Genomic DNA, 11318 nt, shown 5'->3' on the forward strand with positions numbered 1-11318 from the left:
TTTCTCGAACTGATCTGGTGCTTTGGTGACCTTAAATAACCTTAACGATCTTTGGTCTTTTTTTTCACTCTATTTTATTTTAAATATCATTCCTTCTTCACCTCTTGATAAATTTTTGTTTCAATTTTTAATTCATACACGATTTTTACGTCCAAACACTTAGAACTACTGGTGTGACTATTAATTTCAATATTTTATCTCTCTCGCTACATTTTAATTTTTCTTCTAGTTAAACCATATTTCTGGGGCCTGTGTATTTTTCTATATACATAACTCTGATTTTCAGGATGATATTTTTCATTTTAAAAAAATAAGAGAGGTAAATGGTCGAAAATGTCGGTGTATCGGCGGCCCTTGAGAGTCATAGTTTTTTACATAATCATTTTTTAAATTCAAGGGTCTTTAACCGTGGGTTTAAACCCTTCGAGGGATATTGAGTGAGAGAAACTGAATATTTTATTTTTCGCAAAAACAATGTTAGAAACGCACGTTTAGGAGGTCTTTACTTTAATAATCTTTATAATACAGAATTTTGGATGCTCCAAATTGTGTTTTAAGATTGCATTTTCTGTTACAGCTTTGTTGAAAAAATACTTTTCTTCACTTTTATCGCAGTTGTTATGAACTACAATTCATAACAATTGTGAATTGCCATTCATAAGTAAAGTAAATGAGAATTGCAATTCATAGATGAATTTAAAAAATGGACAAAAGTATTTTAACTTTAAATACTTGCCCTTGTTTTTTATTGCATTACTAAAATGAAATTGGCGGCCCCATTTCTGAAAAACTGGGCTGGTGTAGCACACACTGTAACAAATTTCGGAAACGTTTCTAGGTATATCGGAAACGTTTCCGAAATAGTAGGAATCCTTCATCCAATAGCGAACTCCTCAATATTCAGAAAGCTTTTTGTTATTTCAAGATATCTAGAAGCGGAAGTGATGACGCAACGCTTCGAAACCTATTTCATCCTTCCAACACAGGCGCCAATGAGTCGGAAATAACGAGAACTTCTTTTTTTCTTATCTATGGTTGCTGCAGTCAGCAACTGTGTAGCATTGGAATGCTTGTTATTTCATGTCTAGAGAGAAGTAAAATGTGTCGAAACTAATTTTACGCCTTGCATTTTGGACTGCCCTTGATTTTTTAGACGATGTACGCAGCTATTAAGTTAGTTAATAACCATTTGCTTCTTTACAATTTCCAATGCGACCATAATTAGATATATATTGTGTGTTCAAGCGTGAATAGTTTCAACACCCGTGTTTATACTTAATGAAACGAAACCCTTTGGATTACTTATTCAGTTGTAATGGAGGTACTTAGATTTTCTTCCGCTCATGTTCACTTGTAAGTATTAATGAATATTTTAAAACATGTTGTTATATACATTTATATTTTTGTTGATTTGCATTTGATGAGGCTCCAATTGTAACTGTTTTTGGGTTTATCGAATTAATTTAAAGTTATCCTACATACCTATGTGCGCGGTGTACTATTTGTTGTAACCAACTGAAACTGATTAATTACGCAAAAGAAGTAAGATTTATATTTGAGAAGCAATCACAGAAAAGTTATTTCGAAATACTTGGATGTACATACATTTTGGTTCAAAAAGAAAAAAAAATCAATTGTTTAATTCATTAGAAATATGGTAATGCAAATATTTTCTAGTATTGTAATAATATGCTTCACAAAAAATGTGCCGGTATAATTTATCTTTTTTTATTATAATTTATTCATTCATTTAAAAATATTTATACCATTAGAAAATGACCATGTTATCTATTAGTAAGAACATAGTTATGAAATTAATTCATCTGCTTATTCATTTTGTTAAATGTGGTTAACAATTAAAAAATTCCTTGACATTAGTTCCGAAAATAACATTTCCTTCGTGGATATACTAGTTTAATGTAGGACAGTCAGGAGGAATGAGTCAGTGGCAAAAATGGAACAGCTGCATTTACATGCTGAAATAAAAAGTAATATTATTTCATGTCATCGTTTTAAAAGTGATCAGTTTTTAAATACTATGTTATTAATATGCAATGCACATATGGTGAGAAGACGAGGGGCGTTCACCACGCAGACTGTGCCATTGACATTTTCAAGAGGTTGCTTTTTTTAAGGTGGGGGCGCTTTATATCATTTTATGGGTGCACCATCACTCTTATGGTGTGGGGGGGGGGAACTCTCGTATATATGAAATGGAATAATCATGTAATAGAGTTCAATGTTTTAATAAATAAAATATATAATGCATTTTGCGCACACTCTAAATCAGTAACCTATTTTGATTAAGTATCTATATTTGTGATAAACTGGAAAAGGGCAAGAACAGAGGAATAAACCCGAATGGTTCCAGCAGGGGGACTTTGGTGTCATATTTAAATTCATCAATTTCTCTGTTGGTACTTTTCGGTACACTTTGTTCGTCAAAGAAATTGACTTGACGTGAACGAATTTCGGAACGCAAAGTGTAGGTAAGTTCTGTCAAATTTTATCCGAAAATAAAAGCTATCAAGTTTGATACAAGATATGTTTTTAAGTTCTGCATTAAAAATACAATATGTTGATAATTTTGTCTTGAAAATATTGAGAGAAAAACTGAAGTTTAACATTGTTTAACAAACAATCCCACTTCTGAGAAAGTACTCCCCTTCCCTCCCCCGACGATTTTGTGATTATGAATGAAACTACTATATTATTTCATAAATTTTCAAAAATTTATAACTGTGCATATGTTATGCTGTTAACCATGCTATTTGTCATTAGAAATTCAGAAAAAAAAAATCCACGAATGATTCTAAAATTGCTTGTTTCATTGCTCTTAGATATGAAAGAATTGAAACTGATATGGCATGCAATACTATTAAAAAAGAATTATTTTTTAGAAAAAATCACGGAAAAAAGATTCCGAAATTCTCAGAAACGTTTTTGAAAATTGTTTGGAGAATTCCGAAATACTCGGAAACGTTTTCGAAACTTTCATGAACCACAGCTGCACAGAATACTCAGAAACATTTCTGGAAATTACGGAAAGAGGATTCCGAAATACTCAGAAACGTTTCTGAAAATTACAGAAAGAGGATTCCAAAATACTCAGAAACATTTCTGGAAATTATAGAAAGAGGATTCCGAAATACTCAGACACGTTTCTGGACATTACAGAAAGAGGATTCCGAAATACTCAGACACGTTTTCGGACATTACAGAAAGAGAATTCCGAAATACTCAGAAACGTTTTTGAAAATTTCATGAACCGCAGCTGCACGATATACTCAGAAACGTTTCCGAATTTTTTTACAGTGCACGGCACCCTTAGCGACGGCCTTGCACCCTCCATCCGCGGCTCAAGCCCATGCATGAAGAGGGATTGAAGCTAGAGAATTTACGCAGCGTTATTTACATTTTACTGTTTGTAGACAGGGCAACGGAACGGCCCCAAACATGACCGGCCCACCGGGCAAATGCCCGGTTGCCCGCCGGGTGTATCCGCCACTGCCCTCCCCTTCTTTCTCGGTATCGGAGTGCTTTAAGTTTTATAAGCTTTATGGGCGGCAGTGACGCACCCACGGAGGGAGCTAAGGGGGCCCCTCCCATACACAAGTAAGAATTCAAAAAGGGCAATTACCCCCTTGACTAGATCAAAGGGAATGCCTGAAATTGTATTTTTTTGGCCCTTAATTTTGGAAATTTTACAAAATGTTTAAAAATACTACTCTTGAAATACGGCTGCTGCAAAAATCTTTTCCCAAGAGACTTATCTTCCACCGAGGTTCCTCTTTTTCTTTTTTTAAAAAATAATACACTGAAGCCCAGAACTTAATTTTATAAAAAAGAACAAGAAAGAAAAGAAACAGAACGAAGATAAACTAAGACAAATAAACAAAAAGGAATGAAAGAAAAAAGCAGTTCTGCCTCTGGTTGCTTAAAAAACTATCTTTTTTTTTTTTGACCATTTTTTATTATTCTAATTTTTCTAATTTATATTACTGCCATGCAATAAGATAAAAAGTACTCCTATGTTTTCCAACTTTTCTGGAGATCAACTTTTAATAAACGTGCTAATAGCATAGCCAAACGGAGAAAACGGGAAAATATATCTTTATTAGCAATAACATTTTACTTCGTTTGATATCAAATTTTTTGAAGCTTCATTAAGAATTAGGAATGCTAAGCTTATTACTCCTTCGGAAGCTTTGAAGGAAATGTTTAATATCGGCAGGTGATTAGTAAGCGATCGTTCACGAAACAAAGGATTATTTGTAATTTGGTGATAAAGACATTACTTCAAAAACTGATTGGATTTCTTATTACTGTTGCAAATTACTTTAATCAACTAATTATTATTAAACGAACGAATGACTCGTTCTAGAAGTAAGGGAAGGGAGAGATAGAAAATCCTTTTATATTTGGATGTACTATTTTCAAAATCATAATTTGATGACATTTCTCGAAATGTTAATAAATAGAATAAATGTTACGAGCTCAGTTAAGTCAGTCAATACTCTGATTCAGAGGAACAAACAATAGCTGCCATCATCTAAAAAATGTAATTGAACAATGAATAGCGAAAATTAAAATACATAAATCGAAAAGAGCAAAAGGGAAAATATGGTCCTCTTCTTCTTTCTTTGTACATTTTACACTAATTAAGACCATTTTCGTATGAATTACTTTTTAAAATATATTCGAAAATGTTGAAATTGTCAAATCAATAATACTTAAAACAGCTTCAGAAGGGGGAAAAAAAAACATTCAGCTTGGTCTTCACGCTGTATCATGCAATTAAATGTTTTCAAGCGAAGTTTATTAGAACTTCGTGCTAATTTGTTGCTGATAGAACCTGGAAGAGTTTGAACCAGAGCTATGCAGATTTTTGCAGAAGAAACTTCCATTTTGCTAAACACCAATCTGTGATGATTATGCAGTTTTGAAAAGTGTTTTCGCCAAAAGAAAAAAAAAAAAAAAAAAGGAAAGAAAAAGGCTAAATATGCACAAAGCGTTTTACCAGATAGATGTTGATTACCTTCTAACAATGTAGTTTTGAGCTGTGCATTATCCATTAATTTAACTACTGGAATAAATAATATTTTACTAATTAGATTGAAAATATGGATTTAGGTATTTGATAACAGAAAAATATATATTTAAAGGAAAAACTAAATGGAGTTCCGAATTGCCACATGAACAACACACATTTCTCAAATTTCGTACCACATCGAATGCCGTGACTTTGTGGCAGTAGGGGGATACACTGTGTCAAATAGATTGTGACTTAACTACATGAAGTAGGATGTTATCTTTGTAACAGATGAAAGTTTTGAAACGCGCTGCACTCTGCTTTACCTTTTACGTAATTTAATTTAAATTTTTGTATTGATATTGGAACATATGAGTGCATATATATATATAATCTCAACCCATGCTGTCTCAAAGTCACCTCAGTCGAATGCAATTAATTGTTTTCGAATCAGGTGCGCCTAGATGAGAGGTTACGGGGGTCATGTGACCTTCCAAAAAATTTCTTCTTCGGCAAATTTTATTCGGCAAAATTGTTATCATTCGGCGAAGTTTGGAGTTCTGTTTTGCAAAATTTAGAGTTTCATTCAGTAAATTGAGAATTTCGCCCTCTCTAAAATTCAAGTCCGGGGGCACTTTTGTTTCAAACAGAAAATTATAAGCAAAAAATGATGTGCATTTCTAAAAATATATTTTTATTTTAAATTACACATTCACTTTTGTTTATCCTGCAGCATCCAATTTAAAAGGCAACCCTCCATTGTCCCTCTATTAACAAAGCAATGTCCCCAGCCCGTGTTCAGCAGCATTTCGCATAAAAAGTAAATTCTACAATACGCATGCGAAAGAGCAGTGAATGACATAACATAGAGCCAGCCAAACCAATTTATTGTGGAGAATACTGTTCGACCTATCTCGACTGAAAATATTAATTGGAGTTCTTCAAGTAGACTATAAACTAAATACAATCAAAAGGTTTTGTCGAGCACGCCATCTTGGTTTTTGAGTTGTGAATGATTATTATATCTCTAACCCAACAAGCCAAAAATATGCTTCGATAAACATTATTCAAGACTACAAGGAAAAGCTAGCGAATATTTTTGTTTTAAGGATATATAATAGAGAACATTTTACAGTTCCTTGAAATTAATTTTGAACTCTTTTTCAATTCACATGACACCATTTCGTTTTTTTTTTATTATTATTATTTTTATATTCGAGTTTTTTAGCCTGAATTTGAGGTTAAAATAAATTTTTTCACAAAAGTCATATCTCGTTTTCTTTAATCTCAAACAAACAAAACCAACATTTTATTTTTACATTTTTTTAAATAGATAGAAAATTTGTAATCTCCAAATGTTACTAAAAAGTTTGATTCGTATACGCTTTAGCTTTAAAAAAATTGTTTGCGACGGGAAAAATTGTAGTTTTTTAGCAGTTTTAATAGATTGTTCCTAGTTTCAAAAATTTGTCTTTCATCAAACGTGACAGTTTTATATCATTAGTATATAAAAAAAAACACTAAAGAAATGAGATAAGTAAATACCTTTAAGCTGAAAAGTAAAATAAGAAATACAAATGGCAGATTCTGCAATTTGTGCTTTTTGACATTGTTATTTCTTATTTTCCACTAAAGAAATGTTTATCTTGCATGAAACTTTGATGACTAAAGAGTATTAAAAAAACTTCTTTTTGGGGAAGCTTGGAATAGCTACGATTATTTCACACACTCACTCTGTAGCAATTCTCTCTCTTTCTCTCGCCCCCTCCCCCTGAAGCTGCACTGCAAAAACCACAATTTATACGATTTGGAAACTTCTTTTATTTTCTTGCTTTCAGTAAAATGCCAATATGCCTTTTCGATACAAGGAAAGAAAAACCCCCAAAAATGTTTGTGAATACCAGACATTTATTTTTTACATTTAGTATGTTGCAAAATAGGTTCTTGCAGCTATAACATGGGCGTGAGATTTCTTTACCTTTCAATTCAGATGATTGGATCAATATTCAGAGTTTCTCAATTGGTTTATGATCAAATTTTATTGGCAAACGCTTATCGCAAGGGAAGAAGAAGGGGAATTTTCAGAAATCAAATTTTCGAGCCATGCACTTTTTCTCAGAAAAAAAAGAAAAAGAAAAATCTTTAGGGGAGGGGGGAGGGAAAGATTTTCAAACGCATGTGCTAGACAAATTTTATTAATAATTCTGTTAGGGATGTCGAATAAATTCTTGAGTACACATGAATAATTAAATTTTTCAAACTGCCTTGCATATGGATGTAAAAATATTAATTATCATTATTAAAATACTTTTATTAGTTGAAACATTTTTAGAATGGAAAAATATAATTAAAGATGGAGAAATATAATTTAATTTCCCCTACCGAAATTGATTTTTTTTTTTTTTTTGATATTGTAATCACAATAAATATTTATTTACAAATTTATTTTCTGTGTTTTTTTTCTTTATATGTAAAATTGACGACACACAAAAAAAGTGAAAAAAGTATTTAATACGTATAAGCTATCCTTGAAGGGGGAAAAAGGGCTGGCTGGATTGCTAAAGTTTTAGATTTTTATTTCGAGCCTGATTACTGCTCGGGCGTCTGATGCTGTGATTCGGGGCCCTAAAATTTCGGCGCACCATAATCAATTCGTTTCTTCAATTCGTATTGAAGTAGTTTTGAGCAACTTGACATATCGTGATTGCGTTTATTAAATTTCATTATAAATTTAATTCCTGTATTTGTCGAATGATATTTCTTAGCTATAGACATTGTACACGTATCAAAAACTGAAGTTGTTGAGAGGTCTAAGAGTTATTAACCAGAACTGAGCCCCAGTGGTCTAGCGAGAAATTTTTCATGGGGGGGGGGGCATGTGAAACTTTTCGAAATTAAAAGCCGAAAAGCGCAATTTTTGGTCCTTGCATGTGTGTTCATACATATAACTTTGGGCCTCTGGGGGGGGGGGAGACCTTACAATCTCCCCTTCGGCTACACCACCCCTGAGCCCCACTTCGAGTTAACTGGACCCTGTTTATGTTGGCATTTCGCTATCACATTGCTATGAAGTAACAATGGGACAAATATTACAGTGGTTTACGAACTAGCTCAGTATTGACTATGCTTGAAGGAGAGTTTTCTTTTAGATCGCCAAACATGTGTGCTGTTGGGCCATTTCGAGGAAAAAACGAACGTTTTGTTTCCCGCGTGACAGCAAGTACACTGTTAACAATTTTGGAAACTTTTATGGTAAATATTACTGTAAAATGGAGTATTTACAGTAGAGAAAAAAATGTACAGTAAAATGTAAGGAGAAAAATAAATGATTGAAACACCAATCGATACACCATGTGACTTACAGTGCAAAGTACAAAAACCCGTTTTTCCCCTCACTTGATGAGCAGCGACTTATATGGTGGTCAGCAAAGCTGCCTGACAATGCGAAGGTCCTGATATCAAACCCGCTGCTCGTATTTTGCGTTTTTAAACTCTCGTTTATTCTATAGTAAAATTTTACTGTAAAATAGAATTTTACGGTAAAAGTTACTGGCAACATGGATGCCAATAACTTTTACCGTAAAATTTCAGGAATTTTTTAATAGTGTATATTTTATTAAAAATAATAATTTGAAAGGGTAAAGAGAGCAAAATTTTGCTTCTTAAAAAATCCCAATTGTGATTTTTTAAGCGAAAGATTTATTCATTATCTTTTGAAGTTGTTCCTTTTTAATGAAATATACGAGTTGTTACGTGCGGGACAAAATGGCGGCCATTTCGTTGCATGGCTTTGCTGCATTTTTACAGAACTACAGAAAACTCAGCTTTTTTTAAACTGCATCAAGTGGAACATATGGAATTTAGTTACGTGTTTTCCTTTCATTTTCCTATGTGTACCTTGCATATATTTTATTTTGTAGTGACATTTCTTCCTTCCCCTATATCCGCTGGCGCTGAAGAACTTTCAAAATTCTCTGTCACACGTTTCTTGCTCGAAAGAAAGAAATTCTTTCAACGGGCGGGCGTCTAGAATTGAACTCTGATGCTACGACGAAAATGTAAAATCAATCGAAATTTGCTTTTAATGTTTCATTGACGGTTTTGTAAAAATGAAATAGCTTAAAGCACGCCATTTCAAAAATAAGGGAAATAACTTTTCTAACGTTTTTAAGAATAACTTATGGATATCAAACGATATTCAGGCCCTTTGACCATTTCTTTGTTTACGCCTCTGTAACTGCTTATTCTGTTTATTCTTTAACTTAAAAATAATTTCTAACCGATTAAGACGCAAAAGTATATGTATCAAAGATGGAACAGCTTGAATCTGCCAAAACTCTTTGATAAGATAAAGATTCCTGTTTTGAGGTTGCAGGAAACTCCTTTTTCAACACTGAAACTCACGTTTGCATTTATTTATAATTTTCGTTTTTGCATGTTTGTGCCTTCTTAACGTTGTTGTATATATTATAACTTTTTAGCATAAGTTTTTCACAACGTTGCTTCTTATCGGATATTGTGGCTGCCGGAATGAATTGAAAAAAAAAAAAAAAAAGAGTACATAAAAAGCGTTTTATTGGTCAAGTGAGTTATTTTAAACATAAATTCGTGTAACAAATCATCATTATCGAATCCTCCATGGCGCAATACGCTATCGCGTTCGGTTGTTATATGAAAGAAGTCTATCAAGTCCACCCGGGGACAAGCTACGTTTTTCAGATTTTAAAACCGTTATCAACATTTTTTCAAAAATAATTTCGTTAAACAAAGCATCTGCAGCGAAACCTCCATGAGGAAATCGGCTAGCGCTTTCGGCTATATTCCAAAAAAAAAATAGTGGTTCAAGGCACGATAAGTTTTTTTTCTATATTTTAAAACTGTTTTCAAATTTTTTATACGAATTTAAAATGTTTGCAGCTCTTTGAATCGAATAAAACAAGTTTCAACTTGATAGGACTTACCGTTCTGGAGATGTAATTGAATTTTAGTTAAACTTATTTAATTATTATTTTTTTAAATTCTTGTATTTTTTTCAATTTTATACTTTTAGGAGTCCTATATACTTCAAAATTGGTATATGTACTGTAATCGACGCATACTTTAAACCAGTAAAAAGTATTTCACAATAATGCTTTAATTAAAATTTTCAATTTTTGTAATTTGGTGAAAATTTTTGTATTTTAGTGAGGGAATCCCCGCCCCTTCTATAATTGCAACGCGCGTTGTCGTACCATATGTTACTTTAGGGGTGGGAGGTTTAAAATGTCTTTTATTTTTCAGTCGAGCAGACATGAAAGAAAAAAAATAAGAAAAAACAAGAAAATGGCATTCACGGGACTGGTCGACAGAAGTTATATTTTTGCTAAAGGTTAACTGAAACTTATTTGATTTTCTGTTTCAAAACGCCTTCAACATTTTAGCTTTATGTTTTTAAATAAACCTTGGTAAAAGAATTGCTTCCGTCGGTCAGTGCCGCGATTGCCATTTTCATTTTTTAATATCTGGTTAATCTGCAGTTTGTGTAAGACGAAATCATTATGCGGAATTAACCAGGGGTGCCCACAGGAGGGGAGGGTATTATGGCGCAAGTTGTGCAATCAAAATGGGGGGGGGATTTTTTAAAATTTTAAAATTTATTTATTAAAATTTATTTACTGATTTATTTTTAATTTAAATTATTTCTTTTATTTTATTCTGTTTATATTTTATTTTATTTATTTATTTAGTTTGTGTATGTGTGTATATCATTAGTGGAGAACAGAACTTTTCTAACAAAATAATAATAATAATAAAATAATAATTAATAAAAATAAATCAATAAATAAACAAGTATAAAATAGGGTAAGTGCTATAGTAGTCGGCCACAAGGACATAAAACTGCTTATAAATAAAATATGCATAACTCAAAATCGGATATGATGCATTCCCACATTCCTTTACCTGTCCCCAATTATCATCCAACAGCAGTGAAGTTTTAAGTACGTTTTATTAAGTAGTAATGAGTCATTTTACTTTAAATGGTGTGCCCATCATCCTAGTTTGAGATTCTGCTTATTTTATCTTAAGAAGACACTTCATCTTTAAATGTTAAGTACCCTTCTTTTTTTTCGTTCTGGGGTAAATTTGCTTTTATTTATGTTTTAATAGATAGTATAACATTATGTTTTAAATAAAAATTAAACTCCTTCTTCGACTCAATTATTTTTAGAGGGGTGGCCGATCACTCGGTACTGAATTCTTATGCATTTCCAATAGTCGGTCATGGCAGATTGACCACTGGTTCTAT

Source organism: Uloborus diversus, chromosome 3 (genome assembly GCF_026930045.1).
Source record: "Uloborus diversus isolate 005 chromosome 3, Udiv.v.3.1, whole genome shotgun sequence".
NCBI lineage: Eukaryota > Metazoa > Arthropoda > Arachnida > Araneae > Uloboridae > Uloborus > Uloborus diversus.